A 26,952-nucleotide genomic window follows, 5' to 3' on the forward strand; every position below is an offset into this window, starting at 1 on the left:
GGAGTTCAAATAAGTTCAAAAAAATGAAATCTCTTTGTAACAGGAAAAAGAATCACTCAAAATATATTTTTATAGTGAAGTTATTCATAAACTAGTGATTCACACAAATTTCAAAGAATTAAAATTTAAACTATTCAGATTTCATTTGAAATGCTTTTCAATTTCAAGGTCTTATAGCTCAAAAAACCCAGTAAATGCTTTTATAAAACTCTAATACTAAAAGGAATCAACTAAAAAGCTTTTATAAACCTCTAGGATTTTTTAAACTAAAATTATATAAAATTTATGCAACTAAAATTATAAAAGTATTTTCTGTTCAAAACATGAAAAGCAGAAAGAATTATCATAAAGAATTTTTTGTTAGAAACTTTAGTAGCAAAAAGAATTTTCATAAAGATTTTTTGATAGAAACTAAAATAACAAAATACGTTTTTGAATACAATGATAAAAGGAAGTAATATTTAATAGCAGGAAAAAGAATCACTCATATATTTTTATAGTGAAGTTATTCATAAACTAGTGATTCACACAAATTTCAAAGAATTAAAATTTAAACTATTCAGATTTCATTTGAAATGCTTTTCAATTTCAAGGTCTTATAGCTCGAAAAAACCATTAAATGCTTTTATAAAACTCTAATAGCAAAAGGAATCAACTAAAAAGCTTTTATAAACCTCTAGTATTTTTTAAACTAAAATTATATAAAATTTATACAACTAAAATTATCAAAGTATTTTCTGTTCAAAACATGAAAAGCAGAAAGAATTATCATAACGAATTTTTTGTTAGAAACTTTAGTAGCAAAAAGAATTTTCATAAAGATTTTTTTGATAGAAACTAAAATAACAAAATACGTTTTTGAATATAATGATAAAACACAGTAATATTAAATAGCATGAAAAAGAATCACTCATATATTTTTATAGTGAAGTTATTCATAAACTAGTGATCACACAAATTTCAAAGAATTAAAATTTAAACTATTCAAATTTGGAAACTAATGGACTAACAGAAAGTTTACAATTATTCTCAGCTAAAAGCAAAAAGAATAAAAAAATAAAGAAAAAATCAGAAGAAAAAATAAATAATTCAAAAAACAAAAAATACTGGAAAAAAAATAAAAAAAGCCGCCTAATGGGCCACACGGTCTGCATACGACTAGAAACCCATCTGTACATGGGCCAGGATGCAGGCCCGCAGGCCCAATAGGCCAAACACGGCAGTGTCAAGGGTAGGCAACTAATGCCTGCATATTAGAGAGGAGCTCAGCACCTGAGCTGCAACGCAGCTTATAAACAGGTGCTGAGCTCTCTCAGCTAGCGAGGTGGGACTAAACATCCCACCGCACCGCGCCAGCACAAGGCGTTTGGTCCCGGTTGGTGCCATCAACCGGGACTAAAGGTATGCATTTGTCCCGGTTGGTGGCACCAACCGGTACCAATGACCCCCCTTTAGTCCCGGTTGGTCCCACCAACCGGGACTAAAGGCCTCTGCTTCCCGCCCTTTGGGCTGCTGAAAAGAGGCCTTTGGTCCCGGTTGGTGGCACCATCCGGGACTAATGCACCCTTTAGTCCCGGTTCGTGGCACCAACCGAGACTAATGCACCCTTTAGTCCCGGTTCGTGGCACCAACCGGGACTAAAGGCTTTCCTATATAAGTTCACACTTAGGAATTTTTCACTCTCATCTCGCAGTTGCCGCCCCCGACGACGCCGGCGACATCGACGCCGCCAGGCTGCTCCGAGGGCGCCCTCCGCCCCCGCCGTCACTGTCGCCGTCGCCCCCGCCGTCGCCGTCGCCCGCGCCCTCGCCATTGCCCGCGCCCTCGCCGTCGCCCGCTCCCCTGCCCCGACGCGCGCCGCCCCGGCCTGCCCCCGTCGTCACCGTCACCGTCGCCCCTACCCCGAGTGCGCGCCCACTGCCCCGTCACCGTCCTCGCCGCCGACCCCGCGATCCTCCTCACTTGATCCGGCCGGCGCCATAGATTTTTTTTCATATATATATATATGCTTATTTTTTCCATATGTATATGCTTGTTTTTTCATATATATGATGATATATATGCTTGTTATCATAACTGTTTTTGTTCATATATATATATATGATGATTTTTTTATAGATTATGATGTTTTTTCATAGATGATCACACATTTATATGATGTATGCATGGATATGGATGAAATATGATATTTTTTTGTTAATAGAACATGATGTTTTTTATTCATAGTTTTTTTTGTTCATGAGAGAGACGGGCATATCGAGGGATCATAGATGTAATTTTTTTCAGAATTTTCTATCGTGCATAGACCGATTTTAGACCACGGGAGCACCCCCCCTATCGTTGCAAAAGTTGCTAAGTGATATTAAGAAGGAAGAAGAAGAAAAAGAAGGATAGGAAAAAAGAAAATAAGGAGAGGAAGAAAGAAGAAGAGGAGATGAAGAAGAGGAGAAATAAATAAGAAGAGGAAAAAAGAAGAAAAAGAAGAGGAGAAGAAGAAATGAATAGAGGAGAAGAAGAAAAAATATAGAAGAAGAAGAAAGGAATAGAGGAGAGGAAGAAAAAAATAGAAAATTTTCTATTTTTTTCTTCTTCTCCTCTATTCCTTTCTTCTTCTCCTTTTTTTTCTTCTTCTCTTCTATTCCTTTCTTCTTCTCCTCTTTTTATTTCTTCTTTTGTCTTCTTATTTTTTATCGGGGATGTCGTTGTCGATATACCCCCTCCCAATAACTTCGACGCGAGGGGGGGGGGTCGATATACATCCTCCCAGATAACATTATTTTGCCATGTATGTTTGTCGCGTCGTTGTCGATATAACCCCCTCCCGGATAACTTTGACATGAGGGGCGGTCGATATATATACCCTCTCTCGACCGTGATAACTTATACCACGGGAGCACCCCCCCCCTTGGCCCTCTCGCTCAACCAAAACTCTCGAGGACATCAAACCCTAGAAAAAAAGATGTTGGTCTCCTACCCCCTCCCGCCGCGCCCCTACCCGACAAACTCTCTCGAGGCCACCCAAATTTACCAAGTTAAAAGAGCGTTGTCGTCGAGGCCACCCCAAACCCTTGAAGCGTTGTCGAGGCCACCCCAAACCCTTGAAGCGTTGCCGAGGCCACCCCAAACCCTAGAGAAGCAGCGTCGAGGCCACTAATATGATTCCTTATTGTGATTATATTAGCTAGCTAGTTCTACGTTTGCCATTAATATATCCATCTGTCATGTTTGAATAATAATTTCCATGTTGTAAATATTTGCAGAAACTATGGAGCACCCCAGAGACTAAGAAACATAAGAGATGTTGGGGGACATAATCGCAAAAGGAAGGGATGTTGTTGTGTCATTTCTCAACGACACCAATGGTCTGGAAGGACAGGGTAGTGAAGAAGGATGTTATGATTATGATGGCTCCGGTGACCCAATGATGGCTCTAGTACAAGAAGAAGTAGACCATCATGACGGCTCCGGTGACCGAACCGAGTCCGGCCAGGTATATATATTAGTTAAGCCTGTGCTGACTAGCTAATTGGTACATTCATTGTTTTCGTATGTACACATATTAATTAACTCTCGTCTTTCTTCTTTTCTCTAGCCCTCCGGATCGAGCACAACTTCGGTAAAGAAACGAGGCCCGAAGAAAAAGTTGCGCTCGGATGAAAGGTTTGAGATTGCAGCAATTGCGCGCGATGGCAAGACGATTAAACCCATCCGGACAAGGGATGCATTTCGTGATCAGTGCGGGGTTCTTGTTAGGGACAAGATCCCGATCAGTATCCAGGAATGGTTAAAGCCTAAGAAGGAAGACCCTGAGGTGTCTAATGTCTCCGATATGCAAAAGGAAGATCTTTGGACATTGCATAAGGAAAATTTCACCCTACTGCCAGAGGAGGATCCGGAGAAGCCAATTAAAGAGCAATTGATCAAGTCTCATGCTCTTAAGAAGATGGCAGAACTATTCAGGAGGTGGAAGAATGAGCTGAAAACAGAATTTGTCGACGAAGATTTTGTTGGGGAACGTAGCAGAAATTCAAAATTTTCCTACGTGTCACCAAGATCTATCTATGGAGAAACCAGCAATGAGGGGAAGGAGAGTGCATCTACATACCCTTGTAGATCGCTAAGCGGAAGCGTTCAAGAGAAACGGGGTTGAAGGAGTCGTACTCGTCGTGATCCAAATCACCGGAGATCCTAGTGCAGAACGGACGGCACCTCCACGTTCAACACACGTACAGCCCGGTGACGTCTCCCATGCCTTGATCTAGCAAGGAGAGAGGGAGAGGTTGAGGAAGACTCCATCCAGCAGCAGCACAACGGCGTGGTGGTGGTGGAGGAGTGTGGTGATCCAGCAGGGCTTCGCTAAGCACCGCGAGATATGAGGAGAAAGAGAGGTAGGGCTGCGCCAACATGAGAAGAACTTCTTGTGTTGGGCTGCTCCTTTGCCTCCACTATATATAGGGGGAGAGGGGGCTGCGCCCCCACCTAGGTTTCCACCCCTAGGGGCGGCGACCAGCCCTAGATCCCATCTAGGGGGGCGGGCAAGGGGGGAAGAGGGGAAACTTGCCCCCCTAGTAAGGTGGAGGCACCCCCTCCCCAAACCCTAGGCGCCTTGGGCCCTTGTGGGGGGGGGGCGCACCAGCCCACCAGGGGCTAGTCCCCTCCCACACTTGGCCCATGCTTCCCTCCGGGGATGGTGGCCCCACTTGGTGGACCCCCGGGACCCTCCCGGTGGTCCCGGTACGTTACCGATAGAACCCGAAACTTTTTCGGTGACCAAAACAGGACTTCCCATATATAAATCTTTACCTCCGGGCCATTCCGGAACTCCTCGTGACGTCTGGGATCTCATCCGGGACTTTGAACAACATTCGGTAACCATGTATATCTATTCCCTATAACCCTAGCGTCATCGAACCTTAAGTGTGTAGACCCTACGGGTTCGGGAACCATGCAGACATGACCGAGACGTTCTCCGGCCAATAAACAACAGCGGGATCTGGATACCCATGTTGGCTCCCACATGTTCCACGCTAATCTCATCGGATTAACCATGATGTCAAGGACTCAATCAATCCCGTATACAATTCCCTTTGTCTAGCGGTATTGTACTTGCCCGAGATTCGATCGTCGGTATGCTGATACCTTGTTCCATCTCGTTACCGGCAGGTCTCTTTACTCGTTCTGTAACACATCATCCCGTGATCAACCCCTTGGTCACATTGTGCACATTATGATGATGTCCTACCGAGTGGGCCCAGAGATACCTCTCCGTCAACCGGAGTGACAAATCCCAGTCTCGATTCATGCCAACCCAACAGACACTTTCAGAGATACATGTAGTGCATCTTTATAGCCACCCAGTTACTTGTGACGTTTGGTACACCCAAAGCATCCCTACGGGATCCGGTAGTTGCACAATCTCATGGTCTAAGGAAATGATACTTAACATTAGAAAAGCTTTAGCATACGAACTACATGATCTTTGTGCTAGGCTTAGGATTGGGTCTTGTCCATCACATCATTCTCCTAATGATGTGATCCCGTTATCAACGACATCCAATGTCCATGGTCAGGAAACTGTAACCATCTATTGATCAACGAGCTAGTCAACTAGAGGCTTACTAGGGACATGGTGTTTTCTATGTACCCACACATGTATCTGAGTTTCCTATCAATACAATTATAGCTTGGATAATAAACGATTATCATGAATAAGGAAATATAATAATAACTAATTTATTATTGCCTCTAGGGCATATTTCCAACAGTCTCCCACTTGCACTAGAGTCAATAATCTAGTTCACATCGCCATGTGATTAACACTGACAGGTCACATCGCCATGTGGCCAACATCCAAAGAGTTTACTAGTGTCGCTAAACTAGTTCACATCATCATGTGATTAAGACTCAATGAGTTCTGGGGTTTGCTCATGTTTTGCTTGTGAGAGAGGTTTTAGTCAACGGGTCTGCAACATTCAGATCCGTATGTACTTCGCAAATGTCTGGGTCATATTGTAAATGCTGCTTCCACGCTCCACTTGGAGCTATTCCAAATGGTTGCTCCACTATACGTATCCGGTTTGCTACTCAGAGTCATTCGGATAGGTGTTAAAGCTTGCATTGACGCAACTCTTTATGTCGAACTCTTTATCACCTCCATAACTGAGAAACATATCCTTATTCCTCTAAGGATAATTTTGACCGCTATCTGGTGATCCACTCCTTGATCACCTTTGTACCGTCTTGCCAGATATGTAGCAAGGCACACATCAGGTGTGGTACACAGCATAGCATACTGTAGAGCCTACGTCTAAAGCATAGGGGACGACCTTCGTCCTTTCTCTCTTTTCTACTGTGGTCGAGCTTTAAGTCTCAAATTCGTACCTTACAACTCAGGCAAGAACTCCTTCTTTGACTGATCCATCTTGAACACCTTCAAGATCATGTCAAGGTATGTGCTCATTTGAAAGTACCATTTAGCGTCTTTGATCTATCCTCATAGATCTTGATGCTCAATGTTCAAGCAGCTTTAATCCAGGTTTTCTATTGAAAAACACTTTTCAAATAACCCTATATGCTTTCCAGAAATTCTACATCATTTCTGATCAACAATATGTCAACAACATATACTCATCAGAAATTCTATAGTGCTCCCACTCACTTCTTTGGAAATACAAGTTTCTCATAAACTTTGTATAAACCCAAAATCTTTGATCATCTCATCAAAGCATACATTCCGACTCCGAGATGCTTACTCAAGTCCATGGAAGGATCGATGGAGCTAGCATACCTTTTAGCATCCTTAGGATCGACAAAACCTTTCTGATTGTATCGCATACAACCTTTCCTTACGAAAACTGGTAAGGAAACTCGTTTTTTTACATCCATCTGCCAGATTTCATAAATGCAGCTAATGCTAACATGATTCCGACGGACTTAAGCATCGCTACGGATGATAAAATCTCATCGTAGTCAACTTCCTTGAACTTGTGAAAAACTCTTCGCCACAAGTCGATCTTCATAGACGGTGACATTATCGTCCACATCTGTCTTCTTCTTAAAGATCCATTTATATTAATGGCTTGCCGATCATCGGGCAAGTCCACCAAAGTCCATGCTTTGTTCTGATACATGGATCCTATCTTGGATTTCATGGCTTCTAAACATTTGTCGAAATATGGGCCCACCATCGCTTCTCCATAGCTCGTAGGTTCATTGTTGTCTAGCAACATGACCTTCAAGATAGGATTACTTTACCACTCTGAAGTAGTACGCATCCTTGCCCCCCTACGAGGTACGGTAGTGACTTGATCCAAAACTTCATGATCACTATCATAAGTTTCTACTTCAATTGGTGTAGGTGCCACAGGAACAACTTCCTGTGCCCTGCTACACACTAGTTGAAGTGATGGTTCAATAACCTCATCAGGTCTCCACCACCCTCCCACTCAATTTTCGAGACAAACTTTTCCTCGAGAAAGGACCCGATTCAAGAAACAATCCCTATTGCTTTCGGATCTGAATTAGGAGGTATACCCAACTGTTTTGGGTGTCCTATGAAGATGCATTTTATCCGCTTTGGGTTCGAGCATATCAACCTGAAACATTTCACATAAGCGTCGCAGCCCCAAACTTTTAAGAAACAACAACTTAGGTTTCTCCAAACCATAGCTCAAACGGTGTCGTCTCAACGGAATTATGTGGTGCCCTATTAAAGTGAGTGCGGCTGTCTCTAATGCCTAACCCATGAACGATAGTGGTAATTTGATAAGAGACATCATGGTACGCACCATATCCAATAGGGTGCAACTATGATGTTCGGACACACCATCACACTATGGTGTTCCAGGCGGTATTAATTGTGAAACAATTTCCACAATGTCTTAATTGTGTGCCAAAACTCGTAACTCAGATACTCATCTCTATGATCATATCATAGACATTTTATCATCTTGTCACGACGATCTTCAACTTCACTCTGAAATTACTTGAACCATTCAATAATTCAGACTTGTGTTTCATCAAGTAAATATACTCAGTATCTACTCAAATCATCTGTGAAGTAAGAACACAACAATATCCATTCCGTGCCTCAGCACTCATTGGACTGCACACATCAAAATGTATTACTTCCAACAAGTTGCTTTCTTGTTCCATTTTACTGAAAACGAGGCTTTCAGTCATCTTGCCCATGTGGTATGATTTGCATGTCTCAAGTGATTCAAAATCAAGTGAGTCCAAACAATCTCTGCTTGGAGTTTCTTCATGCGTGCATACCAATAGACATGGTTCGCATGTCTCAAACTTTTCAAAAACGAGTGAGTCCAAAGATCCATCAACATGGAGCTTCTTCATGCGTTTTATACCAATATGACTTACATGGCAGTGCCACAAGTAGGTGGTACTATCATTACTATCTTATATCTTTTGGCATGAACATGTGTATCACTACGATCGAGGTTCAATAAACCATTCATTTTGGGTGCAAGACCATTGAAGGTATTATTCAAATAAACAGAGTAACCATTATTCTCCTTAAATGAATAACCATATTGCGATAGACATAATCCAATCATGTCTATGCTCAACGCAAACACCAAACTCGATGGTAGAGGGAGCGTGCGATGCTTGATCACATCAAGATTGGAAAACACTTCCAGCACATATCGTCAGCTCACCTTTAGCTAGTCTCCGTTTATTCCGTAACCTTTTATTTCGAGTTACTAACACTTAGCAACCGAATCGGTATCTAATACCCTGGTGCTACTAGGAGTACAAGTAAAGTACACATTAACATAATGTATATCCAATATACTTCTATTGACCTTGTCAGCCTTCTCATCTACCAAGTATCTAGGGTGATTCTGCTCCAGTGGCTGTTCCCCTTATTACAGAAGCACTTAGTCTCGGGTTTGGGTTCAACCTTGGGTTTCTTCACTAGAGCAGCAGCTGATTTGCCGTTTCATGAAGTATCCCTTCTTGCCCTTGCCCTTTTTGAGACTAGTGGTTTTACTAACCCTCAACAATTGATGCTCCTACTTGACTTCTACTTTCGCGGTGTCAAATATCGCGAATACTTCAAGGATCATCATATCTATCCCTGATATGTTATAGTTCATCACGAAGCTCTAGAAGCTTGGTGGCAATGACTTTGAAGAAACATCACTATCTTATCTGGAAGATCAACTCCCACTCGATTAAAGTGATTGTTGTACTCAGACAATCTGAGCACAAGCTCAACGATTGAGCTTTTCTCCCTTAGTTTGCAGGCTAAGAAAACCGTCGGAAGTCTCATACCTCTTGACGTGGGCATGAGCCTGAAATCCCAATTTCAGCCCTCGAAACATCTCATATGTTCCGCGACGTTTCGAAAACGTATTTGGTGCCTCTACTCTAAACCATTTAACTGAACTATCACGTAGGTATCAAAACATGTACGTCAGATGTTCGCAACATCCACAGACGACGTTCGAGGTTCAGCGCACTGAGCGGTGCATTAAGGACATAAGCCTGCTACAAAGCAACGAGGACAATCCTCAGTATACGAACCTAGTCCGCATAATTGCTACTATCAACTTTCAACTATATTTTCTCTATGAACATATCTAAACAGTAGAACTAAAGCACGAGCTACGACATAATTTGCAAAGACCTTTTGACTATGTTCAGGATAATTGAGTTCATGTTATGAACTCCCACTCAGATAGACATCCCTCTAGTCATCTAAGTGATTACATGATCCGAGTCAACTAGGCCGTGTCCGATCATCACGTGAGACGGACTAGTCATCATCGGTGAACATCTTCATGTTGATCGTATCTACTATACGACTCATGATCGACCTTTCGGTCTCTTGTGTTCCGAGGCCATGTCTGTACATGCTAGGCTCGTCAAGTCAACCTAAGTGTTTCGCGTGTGTAAATATGGCTTACACCCGTTGCATGTGAATGTTAGAATCTATCACACCCGATCATCACGTGGTGCTTCAAAACGATGAACTTTCGCAATGGTGCACAGTTAGGGGGAACACTTTCTTGAAATTTTAATGAGGGATCATCTTATTTACTACCGTCATTCTAAGCAAATAAGATGTATAAACATGATAAACGTCACATGCAATCAAATAGTGACGTGATATGGCCAATATCATTTTGCTCCTTTTGATCTCCATCTTCGGGGCTCCATGATCATCATCGTCACCGGCGTGACACCACGATCTCCATCATCATGCTCTCCATCATCGTGTCTCCATGAAGTTGTCTCGCCAACTTATTACTTCTACTACTATGGCTACCGGTTAGAAATAAAGTAAAGTAATTACATGGCGTTGTTCAATGACACGCAGGTCATACAATAAATAAAGACAACTCCTATGGCTCCTGCCGGTTGTCATACTCATTGACATGCAAGTCGTGATTCCTATTACAAGAACATGATCAATCTCATATATCACATATCATTCATCACATTCTTCTTGGCCATATCACATCACATAGCATACCCTGCAAGAACAAGTTGGACGTCCTCTAATTGTTGTTTGCATGTTTTATGTGGCTGCTATGGGTTTCTAGCAAGAACGTTTCTTACCTACGCAAAAGCCACAACGTGATATGCCAATTGCTATTTACCCTTCATAAGGACCCATTTCATCGAATCCGATCCGACTAAAGTGGGAGAGACTGGCACCCGCTAGCCACCTTATGCAACAAGTGCATGTCAGTCGGTGGAAGCTGTCTTACGTAAGAGTACGTGTAAGGTCGGTCCGGGCCGCTTCATCCCACGATGCCGCCGAATCAAGATTGGACTAGTAACAGTAAGCATATTGAACAAAATCAACGCCCACAACTACTTTGTGTTCTACTCATGCAAAGAATCTACGCAATAGACCTAGCTCATGATGCCACTGTTGGGGAACGTAGCAGAATTTCAAAATTTTCCTACGTGTCACCAAGATCTATCTATGGAGAAACCAGCAACGAGGGAAAGGAGAGTGCATCTACATACCCTTGTAGATCTCTAAGCGGAAGCGTTCAACAGAACGGGGTTGAAGGAGTCGTACTCATCGTGATCCAAATCACCGGAGATCCTAGTGCCGAACGGACGACACCTCCGCGTTCAACACACGTACAGCCCGGTGACGTGTCCCATGCCTTGATCCAGCAAGGAGAGAGGGAGAGGTTGGGGAAGACTCCATCCAGCAGCAACACAACGGCGTGGTGGTGGTGGAGGAGCGTGGTGATCCAACAGGGCTTTGCCAAGCACCGCGAGATATGAGGAGAAAGAGAGGTAGGGCTGCGCCAACATGAGAAGAACCTCGTGTGTTGGGATGCTCCTTTGCTCCACTATATATAGGGGGAGAGGGGGCTGCGCCACCACCTAGGTTCCCACACCTAGGGGAGGCGGCCAGCCCTAGATCCCATCTAGGGGGGCGGCCAAGGGGGGGAGGAAACTTGCCCCCCAAGTAAGGTGGAGGCGCCCCTCCCCAAACCCTAGGCGCCTTGGGCCCTTGTGGGGGGGCGCACCAGCCCACCTAGGGCTGGTCCCCTCCCAAACTTGGCCCATGCCGCCCTCCGGGGATGGTGACCCCACTTGGTGGACCCCCGGGACCCTCCCGGTGGTCCCGGTACGTTACCGATAAAACCCGAAACTTTTCCGGTGACCAAAACAGGACTTCCCATATATAAATCTTTACTTCCGGACCATTCCGGAACTCCTCGTGACATCCGGGATCTCATCTGGGACTCCGAAAAACATTCGGTAACCACGTATATCTATTCCCTATAACCCTAGTGTCATCGAACCTTAAGTGTGTAGACCCTACGGGTTCGGGAACCATGCAGACATGACCGAGACGTTCTCCGGCCAATAACCAACAGCAGGATCTGGATACCCATGTTGGCTCCCACATGTTCCACGATGATCTCATCGGATGAACCATGATGTCAAGGACTCAATCAATCCCGTATACAATTCCCTTTGTCTAGCGGTATTGTACTTGCCCGAGATTCGATCGTCGGTATGCCGATACCTTGTTCAATCTCGTTACCGGCAGGTCTCTTTACTCGTTCCGTAACACATCATCCCGTGATCAACCCCTTGGTCACATTGTGCACATTATGATGATGTCCTACCAAGTGGGCCCAGAGATACCTCTCCGTCAACCGGAGTGACAAATCCCAGTCTCGATTCGTGCCAACCCAACAGACACTTTCGGAGATACCTGTAGTGCACCTTTATAGCCACCCAGTTATGTTGTGACGTTTGGTACACCCAAAGCATTCCTACAGTATCCGGGAGTTGCACAATCTCATGGTCTAAGGAAATGATACTTGACATTAGAAAAGCTTTAGCATACGAACTACATGATCTTTGTGCTAGGCTTAGGATTGGGTCTTGTCCAGCACATCATTCTCCTAATGATGTGATCCCGTTATCAACGACATCCAATGTCCATGGTTAGGAAACCATAACCATCTATTGATCAACGAGCTAGTCAACTAGAGGCTTACTAGGGACATGGTGTTGTCTATGTACCCACACATGTATCTGAGTTTCCTATCAATACAATTATAGCATGGATAATAAATGATTATCATGAACAAGGAAATATAATAATAACTAATTTATGATTACCTCTAGGGCATATTTCCAACAGATTTGACACCAGAATTCACCGGAAAGTATGAAAAGATCAGAGATCACTGGCCCGCATTTGTGGCCCACAAGACATCGGAAAAGAGTAAGAAGATGTCAGCGATAAACAAGAAAAATGTTGTGAAGAAGAAGCATCACCATCGCACGGGGTCAGGTGGCCACCTCAAAGCCCGACCTTTGTGGGACAAGGCTGAGAATGACCTGGTTGCTAAAGGGGTCGAACCAGAGACATTGAACTAGCCAGACCGTTGTCGGACTTGGTTCTTCGGGGTTGGTGGAACCTTGGACCCTGTAATAGGGAAGTGCGTTTGGACGGATGAGCAACTGTGAATACCCGTCACAAAGCTTGAGGAGTATATCGAGAAAGCGTAGTAAGGGACGTTCGTCCCAAACAGAGAGAAGGACGAGCTCACAATGGCCCTCGGAAATCCTGAGCACCCTGGACGGACACGAGGCACGCCAGGCTCCGTTTCGTGGAAGGCTGGCTTTCCGGATGTAGGGGGTTACAAAACCCAGGAGAGGAGGAAGAAAGTGGAGCATAACCAACTGCAGGCGCTGCACGAAAGGGTACAAGGGCTAGAGGAACGAGAAGCAGATCGCAGCAAACGACCTGCTGAATCTTTCCCTGAAGCTACCCCGCCATCTCAGCGGAGAAGCAGCATGGCTTCCACCAAGCAGACTCAACAGCTGGAGCTTGTCTTCACGGCTCCTGCTAGCTACCCCGTGGATGCAATCACGGAGTCTCAACATTACCACCTTATGACGTGATGGATGACATTGAAAGTCAAGGCGGCTGTTGGCTCTGTTATACCTAATGAACCTGACTCAACCTACCACGGCCAGCCGATTCCACAAGGATATGCTAGATTGATGGTGGATCAAATAACGGACGGATTTGAGGACCTTCAGCTTGACCACCCTACGGGTGAAGGGGAGATTCGGCTGGGTTCTTCTCTGAAGACTCCATGCCTATGGCGGAAGGAGCTCATCAACCTTCCGAACTGGACGCCTCCGCCTCCTCCTCCTCCTCCGGCGAGTCAGGGCAATCCGCCTCCGCCTCCGGCAAGTGATCAGGGCAATCAGCCTCCTTCTCCGGCGCATGGTGGCACTCCTCCTCCTTCTTGGCCTGCACCGGCACGCCTGAGCAGCCAACCTCCTCCTTCTCCACCTCGTCAACAAGGGCAGATCAAGAGACCCGCCACCGCTCCGGCTGCTCCGGTGCGTCGTAGTCCTTCGCCTCCGCCTCCTAAGAAAGGAAAGACAGTCGTAGCCGCTCCGTCTGCTCCGGCGTCTAGCAGCACAGCCAGAGCCGGGAGGCAATACAAATACGGTACTTCTCTCAAGACTCCAGAGAAGTTACCATATGAGAGGACCGTTGAGGAAAACACGCAGATCGTGCAAGCCGAAGTGAATAACTTCTTTGAAGGGGTGAAAGCAAAGATACATCCACCTCCGGAGGAGAAGATATATCCGGTAAAAGCGAAGCGTACTCTGGCTGCCCTGAAGAAACCGCCAAAGTCTCCGGTGAAAGGCAACTATGAGCGCATTCTTACAAAGTCATTTGTGCAAGAGTCGCGGTCGGGAAGTACTGTCAGTGGTCAACGACGAGCTGGGAAAAAAGTTGCCCAGCTCGGCGAACAAGCGAACCAATCGTTCCCCCAGCTCCAGGTGTCTAGCGATATCGTCGCTAATGATCCGGACGGGATGGTGCCCGGTTACAACAATCCTGAAGATTACCTGCCTGACGATGTACATTATGATTTCTTGGAGGTGGACGAACACAAATACGTGTACGGGAAGCCTCTCGTCAAAGATGAAAGATCTCTACCAACGATGATATTCAGATTCCATGATTGGTACATGAAAACCTGCAGAGTCTGAGGGGACGAATATTTTGACGCTGTGATCAGAGAGGAGCATGACCTCGTTGGAATTGAACTGTTGGATGTTCCATTTGAGGAGTTCTTTGCATTTTTAAATCTAAAGGCCCTCGATAAATTAATGATCACTTGCTACTGCCTGTAAGTATAGTACTACTGCTGTCATTAAGTCTCTATATATAGGTCAGCTCTTTCATTGCATGTATTTTTAATTATCCTCACTATATTATGCAGATTGAAGATCGCCGAATTGAAGAAACGACAAATCGGTGATATTGGGTTCATTAACACAAATCTCATAGATGCATATATGGTTAAATCTCAGGCCAGAGATACCGAGGCCAAGCTGCTACAATCATTTGTATTAAATCAAAACAAAGCTATAATACTCCTCCCTTACGAATTGAAGTGAGTGTTACTGTATTGTGCATATTCGGTTTCCCTTATTAGTCGAGGTTATAGTAATGTAATTGATGAGTTATGCATGTGTACGCAGCTTCCACTATATTCTCCTAGAGATTAAGCTTGAGCAGGGACTAGTAACCGTCTTAGACTCTAGAAGAAAAGATCCCAAGGAGTATGCGGACATGACTGAAATTCTAGAGAAGTAAGTTAAATCGATCATTATCACACCATATTGGCAACTTTTTGTTCATTTCCTGATATCAAGTAATTGTTTTCTTTGTCTGGCAGGATTTGGAAAAAATTCACCTCAAAAACTCCGGGACTGCCGAAGAAGCTGCAATTTAGACACCCGAAAGTAAGTACTATAGTAGCATGTTCCACGCATCTCTTAGTGATTCAAGCACTAGTTTCATCAATACCATTTAGCATGCTTGCTAATTAATTATCAGTTTGATTGACCTCTATTTCTTGTAAAGTGGTTGTGGCAGGAACAAGGGAATAATTACTGTGGATACTACATTTGCGAGTCCATCCGCCACACGACCTGTGAGCGGGGGTACTCTGACAAACAATATGAAGTGCGTAAATAATAATATTCACAATTTTATTTTATTACCATCATTTGTGTTCAGTTTCATTTATTCATGCTAGCAAAAGAGCCCGTGCGTTGCAACGGGAGAGAAAACATAATACACACTCTTAACTCAACAACCATCACTCAAGATCATAATAGGTCCATCTCCTTTATTTTTGTGAGACATCATATTTGTGTTGCCGCTTATCCTTCTTCTCACCCTCGCCGGTGATGGCCTCGGTGTTCACACAAAACAACAAAAAACGTGTGTTGAATATGGTTAATCCTAAGGCGTCTCTCTCTCCCTCTCTCCTCCCTCTCCCCCCTCTCTCTCGCTCGCTTTCTCTCACTCTCGCGATGAGAAATCTGTTGTTTTCCCTTGCGACATTTTTCAGAGGTATGCACATGTAGTTGTTGATGTTTTCTTTTCCGTATATGGTTATAGTGGGGTATTTATTTGCAATCTGGATCGCCGCCGGTATGAAAAAAATGGATCTTGCGCTATAAATTATAAGTTTGCTTCCATAACAATATTTTAAAAATATTTAACAGGTAAAATGAACATCATATTTAGATTCCACACATTTTTCTAATAAAATTTCATATACCGCACATTTTTCTAATGAAATTTCATATATAATATGTTAAAATCGAGGTTACGGTTTAAAAGATACAGATAATTGAGAAAATCATTTGGTTTGACTCAAATATATTCCAAAATAATATTTAAAAATACTTAACAGGTAAAAATAATCTCATATACATATTCTACATATTTTTCTAATCAAATTACATATATAACATGTTCAAATTGGAGTTACGGTTTAAAAGATATGGATGATTTCAAAAAGCATTTGTTTGACTTAACTATGATCCGCGGATGAATTACCTAAAACATCAGGGGGGTTTCGAAAAATGTAAAATAATGGTTCGGGTGTGACTTAAATCCGGACGGCGGGTTGATTTCAAGAAAACACGGGGACTTTTGTGTAAAATACGAAAATAACGCTTCGTTTTAACTTAAAACAGGACTGCGGGTTGAATACTCCGAAATAGAGGGATTTTTCTGAAAAAATGCCATAACGGACGAAAGAAACCCAATTTTCTTTATTATTAGGTAAAGATATATGTATTTACCCCCTTCTTCAAATTAGATATTTCGGATGCGGGATGAACTCCTACCACCAGATCGTATGCGAGGAATTCAAGAGGAATTGGCGGCATTCTTTCTTGACCACGTGATCGCTAAAGACGGAGAATACCATGTGGACCCTGAGTTCATTTGGAATTAGGAGATTATATTGTTAGAGATATTTATATTGTATATATGTAGCCAGTACGTAGCGTCGGATAGATATACGAGAACTTGTTGTTCGACCAATCTCTCAGAGAAGGAGAGGTGGTCGATATCACTTCTCTCTATGCATATGTTCATAATGATCTTCTGTTTCCTTCATTTGCTTACTAGCTAGCGTGTCTAGTCCTCTCTATACGTATAGTACGTAGCGTCGACCAAGCACGGAGATAAGAGAGGACACTTCTCTCTATTAATTAGCTAGCTAACATAATATATGAAACACCTAAATTAACCCCCCAAAACCCCCTAACCCCCCCCCCCTTTAAAAAAACAAAAACCCCAACATGTAAATGCTGACGCGTGGATGCCTATTGGTCCCTGTTGGTGCCACCAACTGGGACCAAAGGGCCTCCTGCCTGGGCTCGCCGCACCGGCCACGTGGAGGCCCATCTGTCCCTGTTTATGCAAGAACCGGGACTAAAGGTTTAGGGCATTAGTACCGACACTTTAGTCCCGGTTCAAAAACCGGGACAAATGGCTCTTACGAACCGGGACTATAGGTCCTTTTTCTACTAGTGTATCAATCCAGTAGGAGGAACAAGCAAGCCCTCAATAGATGCACCTGCACAAACTAACAAACACTTGCACCCAACGGTCACTTGCAAGAGTGAGATCAAATAGAGATGGATATAAAAGATAAATAAAAGGCATAATAAAATAAAAGTAAATAAATTGCAGCAAGGTATTTTTGGGTTTTTGGTTTTATAGATCTGAAAACATATGATGGAAAATAGACTCGGGGGCCATAGAGTTCACTATAGGCTTCTCTCTTGAAATATAACATACGGTGGGTGAACAAATTACTGCTGAGCAATTGATAGAAAAGAGCGCGTAGTTATGACGATATCTAAGGCAATGATCATGAATATAGGCATCACGTCTACTATTACTCCACACATCGACCAACTCCTGAATGCATCTAGAGTATTAAGTTCAAGAGAATAGAGTAACGCATTAAGCAAGATGACATGATGTAGAGGGATAAACTCAAGCAATATGATATAAACCCAATCTTTTTATCCTTAATGGCAACAATATAATATGTGCCTCGCTACCCCTGCTGTCACTGGGTGAGGACATCACAAGATTGAACCCATCACAAAGCACCTCTCCCATTGGAAGATAGATCAATCAAGTTGGCCAAACCAAATCAGTAGATCGGAGAGAAATACAAAGCTATTGAAATCATGAATAAAAGAGTTTAGAGTAGACTCAAATAATATTCATAGATATCTGGTCATAAAGCCACAATTCATCGTGTCTCAACAAACACACCACAAAAGAATATTGCATCGGATAGAACTCCAAGAACATCGAGTAGAACTTTGTATTGAAGATCAAAGAGAGAAAAGAAGCCATCAAGCTACTAGCTATGGACCCATAGGTGTGTGGTAAACTAGTCACACATCATTGGAAGGGCTGCAAGGTTGATGTAGAAGCCCTCCGTGATTGAATCCCCTTCCAGCAGATTGCCAGAAAAGGCCCAAAGATGGGATCTCACGAGAATAGAAGCTTGCATCGGCGGAAAAATATTTTTGTGGACACTTCTGGTATAGGGGGGATATTTGAGAATATAAAGAGCTGGAATTAGGGTTAGGAGGTCTACGAGGGGCCCACAAGCCACTCCCCCCCTGGGGTGCGCCCCTATGGCTTGTGACCTCCTCGTAGGGCTTTTGGACTCTTCTCCAAGTGTTCTGGGTTTCTTCTGGTCCAAGAAAAATAACCGTAAAGTTTTATTTCGTTTGGACTCGGTTTGATATTCCTTTCTGAGTAGGTCAAAAACAAGGGGAAAAACAACAACTAGGACTGGGCACTATGTTAATAGGTTAGTCCCAAAAAATGATATAAAATAGTACCAAAATGCATATAAAACATCAACGATAGATAATATAATAGCATGGAACAATCAAAAGTTATGGATACATTGGAGACGTATCAAGCATCCCAAGCTTAATCTTGCTTGTCCTCGAGTAGGTAAATGATAAAAATATAAATTTTTTACATGTTTATCAATGTAATTTTTTCTTTTATGTGGTATGAATATACAGATCCATAAGATTCAAAACAAAAGTTTAATATTGACATAAAAACAATAATACCTCAAGCATACGAATAAAGAAATCATAGTTTTTTTTAAATATCATGGCCAAAGAAAGTTATCCCTACAAAATTATATAGTCTGGTCATGCTCTATATTGACATAAAATAAATTTCTCTTTTGTGTGCTCTACCGCGCGTGAGGCGGTGAGGGGTGGCCAATATTTTCCATGCTAGATGTGCTATTCTCACGATGAGTGTTTATTCACTTGTCATTGAACGAGAGTACGGCAAAGGTATTAGGGATGCCCAGTCCCGAAATGAAAAATGAATTTACTTTATGTTGTCAAATAATAAATTCCTTAGAAAGTGTTGGTATGGAGGGCAACCATGGATTCGGCTTGCTATGGGAAGTGAAAGTAATGGTGGAAAAAGGAATAAACTTCATTTTGTGTTAGGGAACCGCCTATGATGTATCTAGCATGGAAAGTGGTGGGAGCTCTAAGTCGTTTTCGTTGCTGGGAAAAGTATGTCTCTCGAAAAAAAATTTATCTCTCAATTTAAGCTTTGAGCTCTAGCACCTCTACAAATCCCTACTTCCCTCTGCGAAGGGCCTTTCTTTTACTTATGCAATTTTTATTTTGAATTTGAGTCTCCATCTTCTCTTATAAAGCACCAACTAAGGGGCACTATGATCGTATTTGAGCATTGGGTGTAGCTAATATTCGAGTGTGTTTCATCAATGGATCAATGATTGAGCATAATGGGCTAGGGATAACTTGCTTTAGTGTTGATATTTTGAAAGACATGGTTGCTTGTTGGTATGCTTGAGTATTAAAGTCTTCATGTCAAAACTAGACTATTGCTTTGAATCATATAAAAGTTCAAATGTCCATGCTATAAATAAAAGAAATGTGATGAACATGTTATGCAGCATTCCACATCAAAAATTCTGTTTTTATCATTTACCTACTCGAGGACGAGCAGGAATTAAGCTTGGGGATGCTGATACGTCTCCAACGTATCCATAATTTTCGATTGTTCCATGTTGTTATATTATCATTCTTGGATGTTCTACAATCATTTTATAGTCATTTTATATCATTTTTTGCTACTAACCTATTGACATAGTGCCCAATGTCAGTTGATGTTTTCTGCATGTTTTTTACATCGCAGGAAGTCCATACCAAATGGAGTCCAAACACAGCGAAACTTTTTGAGTATTTTTTTAGGCCAGAAGACATCCAGTGGGCCAGGAAAGCACTGGGGGGGTGCTCCGAGGGGTGCACAACCCACCAGGGTGCCCTGGAGGCCCAAGCGCGCCCCGGTGGGTTGTGCCCACCTCGGGTGCCCCCTGAACCGCCTCTTTGCTCTATAAATACCCCAATATTCCAGAAACCCAAGGTGAGTCGACGAAAATCAATTCCAGCCACCGCAGAACCACCAGATCCAATCTAGACACCATCATGGAGGGGTTCATCATGTCCATTGGTGCCTCTTCGATGATGCGTGAGTAGTTCTTTGTAGACCTACGGGTCCGTAGTTAGTATCTAGAGGAAGCTAGATGACTTCCTCTCTCTCTCTCTCTCTCTCTCTCTCTCTCTCTCTTAATTATCAATACAATGGTCTCTTGGAGATCAATATGATGTAAGTCTTTTTGCGGAATGTTTGTTGGGATCCGATGAACTTTGAGTTTATGATCAGATCTATGTTTTTATCCATGAAAGTTATTTGAGTCTTCTTTGATCTCTTATATGCATGATTGCTTATAGCCTCGTATTTCTTCTCCGATATTTGGGTTTTGTTTGGCCAACTTTATCTATTTATCTTGCAATGGGAAGATGTGCTTTGTGATGGGTTCGATCTTACGGTGCTTAATCCTAGTGATAGAAAGGGAAACGACATGTATGTACTATTGATATTAAGGATAACAAGATGGGGTCTATTTCTACATAAATAGATCTTTTCTACATCATGTCATCGTTCTTATTGCATTACTCCGTTTCTCCATGAACTTAATACACTAGATGCATGTTGGATAGCGGTCGATGTGTGGAGTAATAGTAGTAGATGCAGGCAGGAGTCGGTCTACTAATCCTGGATGTGATGCCTATATAATGATCATTTCCTGGATATCGTCATGATTATTTGAAGTTCTATCAATTGCAAACAGTAATTGTTTTCCCATTGTTTGTTATTTTTCTCGAGAGAAGCCACTAGTGAAACCTGCGGCCCCCGGGTCTCTTTTCATCGTATTTGCCTTTGCGATCTATTTTCCTTTGCTTTTATTTTCAGATCTATTAAACCAAAAATACAAAAATACCTTGCTGCAATTTATTTATTCCATGATCTATTTATCCTATCTACCACTTTTACCTCATGTTATTTGCCTATATTGAGGCGTCGTACCCGAAAGGATTGACAACCCCTCTAACACGTCAGGTTGCAAGTATTTGTTATTTGTGTGCAGGTGTTGTTTACGTGGTGTGAGGAGGTTCTCCTACTGGTTTGATAACTTTGGTCTCATCACTTTGGGAAATACCTATCATAGATAAACTGCATCATCCCTTTCTCTTTGGGGAAATACTGACGTAGTTCTAGCAGACATCACTCCTTGTCGTGATGTCACCCCTCCCCGTGACCTCTGTGCGCGCCAGAGCCCTGGCCGGACTCGAGCGGTGGCGACCAGCTCGGTCCTCCCTCGCCCAGGCAATTTAGAGCCCCCCTCACCCATCTGAGCTCGCCAGGAGCTTCTCTAGTCCTCTCCACGCCTCCCCGAACTCTCCATTCATTCAGCGGAGCATGTCCTCGACCACCACAGTCGTCGTGGACGCCGCCGATCCCCTCGGCCAGGTTTCCTCCCGGTGACCCCTCCCCCTCCGTTCTTCGGTGTTCGCAACCGCCCTGAAGCCCCGCAGTTTGTCGCCATACCCAACTCCGGCGGACGAGCCACACCAGCGCGCCTCCCCTTTGAAACTTTCAGCCGCCGTGGCCTCCTCTTGGCGCACCGATGCAGGGATCAAAGTATGTTCATATTATCAAGCCAACCTCTTATCATGAGCCCCGGACTTGCATGTTGACTGTGCTTGCACCCTGTGTGTGTAGCTATAATATGTTCATATTATGTTTCCGTCTGCATTTATATAATGTGTGCTATATGTTCATATTGTCTGCCATATCATGCATTTACTTCATTATATCTTTTGCCATGTTAGCTAGAATACTTTTATTGACAATATCATGTTGATACTTTGATCTAGTCTCATGCCATGTTTATCAGTGCTATTATGATACATTGTTGATACACTTGTATCATGTATTGCCCTGCCTCATACACTATAGATGTCCACTTCAGAAGCTTGGTATTATTTGGTGGTTAATGCATTTGCATGTTACATGTTCATGTTATCATGCTCGTAATATGGATGATGACGGAGTGGTTTAGAAAAATGACTTATTAATAACAACCTCCTCCGTCATCGATGGGATCAAGTTATAGTGCCACCGAACCGAGCTTTTTCAGTGCAGCCACACTTGCCTTTATGAGGAGGCCTTAATGCGATCTATTGTCTTGCCTCTCGCTGGTGGCCCCCACTAGGGAAGGTTATGTGTGCGTGCTAACCTGGCCCGGTAGGCGGTAATAACCTTGTGTACCCGTGTTTGGTATTGAGCTCATGTCCTTGTTTGGGACGGTTTTGTTTTTCCACGTCGGTGGCCGTTGGATGTCCAGAGTGGCATCGGGACCACCCATGACTTAGCCCAAAGGGGAGTTGGTCGGAATGGCTGGGAGAGTGTCTTGGCAATAGATCGGTTTCGTCAGAACGCCGTTGGCCCTCCCGAATGGGAGGGTGTGGGTATAATGTGCTAACCTCTGCAGAGTGTGTATAATCTATCGATAGCCGCGTCCTCGGATATGGTCACAAGTTCGTACTAGGTCACACTATCGGGTAAAAAGTCGAAATGGAGGATAAACCTGACATAAATAATTTGATAGCTAATGTGCTATAAAGAATGTGGTGACTCGGACTATGATATAGTCGCGAGAAGTCACGGAATTGTTTCGAGCATGATCACGAGATGAGATCTCGGTGAGTCATGAGTTGACCCAGAGGGGCAATGGCAGAGTAAATGATTGATGAACGGTATAGCTCTTTCATTCTCCATGGGAGGTAATTGGTAGTTTACTTTCAGCATAGTTTCATGCATGTATCCATGTCTTGTACATACATCTATGCCATGCCATGCCATGCCATGCTATATGATGACGCGCTATGATATGCCATGTTATGCTATTACCATGCTAAAATAGGTTGTGATATGTCAATGCTTAGTTTGATTCATGTTCCTTGTTAATATCATGCCATGCTTAGTTATTGTTATGAGGTAAATTCTTGCATGCGCTTGGTACTTGCTTTGTCATCTGCTTGTTTGGATGCTATGTATTTGCCTGTCTTGCGAGTACATTCAAAGAACTAAACTGGCCTTGCACGTGGCCAGATTGTAGGAGGAGACTTGTCGCGCTAGGTCGTAACCTTGCCAGTCCTATGAGTTGGGGAGCCTAGCCAGAGTCGTCGAGCTGCCAAACCAAGACTTCTGCCGCAATTTAGATAGCCCTAGAGCTATGCCACACATTGTATTCATCAATGATGTAATGCTCCACGTCATGCAATTGATGAATATTTTGTACCTGGATTGCTGTATCATGTACCTGTCATGCGTTAGGTGTTATCCTGGGATGACGTGCGAAGGCCCCCTATTCCATGCGGGTCGGGGTGCCACATATATCTACTGTATTCCAACTTCTCCATGGTTCATACATGTCGATACTACCCATAGCTAGATTCATTAAAATAAGCAAACAACACATAAAAAACAAAATCTGTTAAAAAACAGAACAACCTATAGCAATCTGGAAACTATCCATACTTCTGTAATTCTAAACATTCTAAAATATTAGGACAACGTAGGCAATTTGTATATCAATCTTGAGTAAAAAATTCAGAAGTTTTCGTTGCTTCTGTGAATTTTGTAAATTCTGCTACTGGACGCAAAAGTTTCAGTTTTCAGCAAAATCAAATCACCTATCAACATAGATCATCCCAAATGGGTTACTTGGCTCAAACACTAATTAAAACACTCAAAAACAATTACTACAGAAGTAATAATGTGTATACTCATAAAAACAGAAAGGAAAAATATTGGGTTGTCTCCCAACAAGCGCTTTTCTTTAAAGCCTTTTAGCTAGACATTGAAAATTTTAATGATGCTCACATGAAAGACAAGAATTGAAGCACAAAGAGAGCGTCATATAGCATGTGAAAATCACGTTTAAGTCTAACATACTTCCTATGCATAGGCATTTTATAAGCAAACAAATTATCAAGGCAAGCAAAAACTAACATATGCAAGGAAGAAGAAAGAAGCAACAACAATCTCCACATAAAGAGAGGTAAAAGTAACAATAGAATTTACACAACCCTGTTTCCCTCTCTCATAATAGTTACATGTGGGACCATATTAAAATTCAACAGTATAGCTATCACATAATATATTCTCTACATGATCCACATGCATGCAAAGTTGATACTGTTCCAAAATAGTGGGATTATCACCAACTAAAGGCATGACCTCTCCAAACCCACTTTTGTTAAAAACTTCACGAGCTTGAACACTCTCCAAATATGTGGGATTACTTTTACCTAAAGTTGACGCTCTTCCAAACCCACTTTCAATATTATTGCAAACATGTTCATCATGAGGCTTAAATAAATTTTCAAGATCATAAGAAGAATCACCTCCTTCATGATCATTACAATAAGTAGTGGGCATAGCAAAATTAGCATCCCCAAGCTTAGAGTTTTGCATATTATTAGCACAATTGACATTAATAGAATTTATAATAACATAATTACAACCATGCTTTCATTCAAGGAGCTATAGTGAATCACTTCATAAATTTCTTCTTCTAACACTTCATCACAACTTTCAGATTCACAATTTTCAAGCAAAACTTCATAAAGATAATCTAGTGCACTCAATTCACTAGCAATAGGTACATCATAATTGGATCTCCTAAAAATATTAGCAAGTGGATGAGGATCCATAAAAAATGTTCTTACTGATTTTCAATAAACACACAATCATATCAAGCAAACAAGCAAACAAACCAAGTAAGACATAAGGGAAAACGAAAAGGCGAAAGGAAAGAAGGAAAATAAAAAGGCAAATATTTTTGTGCTTTTCTGAAAATGTTTTAGAAGTGGGGGAGAGGAAAACGAGAGGCAAATGGCAAATAATGTAATGCAAGAGATGAGAGTTTTTGATAGGTACTTGTTAGGCTTGATGTGTATCCTCCCTGGCAACTGCGCCAAAAATTCTTCCTCCTACTTCTTGAGCTTTTGTTGGTTTTTTCCTTGAAGAGGAAAGAGTGATGCAGCAAAGTAGAGATAAGTATTTCCCTCGGTTTGAGAACCAAGGGATCAATCCAGTAGAAGGAACAAGGAAGTCCACAATAGATGCACCTACACAAACTAACCAACACTTGCACCCAACTGTCACATGCAAGAGTGAGATCAAATAGAGATGGATATAAAAGATAAATAAAAGGCATAATAAAATAAAAGTAAATAAATTGCAGGAAGGTATTTTTGGATTTTTGGTTTTATAGATCTGAAAAAATATGATGGAAAATAGGCTCGGGGGCCATAGAGTTCACTAGAGGCTTCTCTCTTGAAAGATAACAAACGGTGGTTGAACAAATTACTGCTGAGCAATTGATAGAAAAAAGTGCATAGTTATGACGATATCTAAGGCAATGATCATGAATATAGGCATCACGTCCGTGCCAAGTAGACCGAATCCTGCCCGCATCTACTACTATTACTCCACATATCGACCAACTCCTGAGTGCATCTAGAGTATTAAGTTCAAGAGAACAGAGTAACGCATTAAGCAAGATGACATGATGTAGAGGGATAATCTCAAGCAATATGATATAAACCCAATCTTTTTATCCTTAATGGAAACAATATAATACGTGCCTCGCTACCCCTATTGTCACTGGGTGAGGACATCACAAGATTGAACCCATAACAAAGCACCTCTCCCATTGGAAGATAGATCAATCAAGTTGGCCAAACCAAATCAATAGATCTGAGAGAAATACAAAGATATTGAAATCTTGCATAAAAGAGATCAGAGTAGAGTCAAATAATATTCATAGATAATCTGGTCATAACCCCACAATTCATCATGTCTCAACAAACACACCACAAAAGCAGATTGCATCGAATAGAACTCCAAGAACATTGAGGAGAACTTTGTATTGAAGATCAAAGAGAGAGAAGAAGCCATCTAGCTACTAGCTATGGACCCATAGGTCTGTGGTAAACTAGTCACACATCATCGGAAGGGCTGCAAGGTTGATGTAGAAGGCCTCCGTGATCAAATCCCCCTCCAGCAAATTGCCAAAAAAGATCCCAAGATGGGATCTCACGAGAACAGAAGCTTGCATCGGCGGAAAAATATTTTTGTGGACAATTTTGGTATAGGGGGAATATTTGAGAATATATAGAGCTGGAATTAGGGTTAGGATGTCTACGAGGGGCCCACAATCGCCCCCGCCCCCCCGGGGCGCGCCCCTATGGCTTGTGACCTCCTCGTAGGGCTTCTGGACTCTTCTCCAAGTCTTCTGGGTTTCTTCTGGTCAAAGAAAAATCACCGTAAAGTTTTATTTTGTTTGGACTCCGTTTGATATTCCTTTCTGAATAAGTCAAAAACAAGGAAAAAATAGCAACTAGCACTGGGCACTATGTTAATAGGTTAGTCCCAAAAATGATATAAAATAGTACCAAAATGCATATAAAACATCAAAGATAGATAATATAATAGCGTGGAACAATCAAAAGTTATGGATACATTGGAGACGTATCAAGCATCCCCAAGCCTAATTCTTGCTCGTCCTCGAGTAGGTAAATGATAAAAATATAATTTTTTATGTACAACGCTACCTAACATGTTTATCAATGTAATTTTCTTTTATGTGGTAT

Source organism: Triticum aestivum, chromosome 5B, assembly GCF_018294505.1.
Source record: "Triticum aestivum cultivar Chinese Spring chromosome 5B, IWGSC CS RefSeq v2.1, whole genome shotgun sequence".
Lineage (NCBI taxonomy): Eukaryota > Viridiplantae > Streptophyta > Magnoliopsida > Poales > Poaceae > Triticum > Triticum aestivum.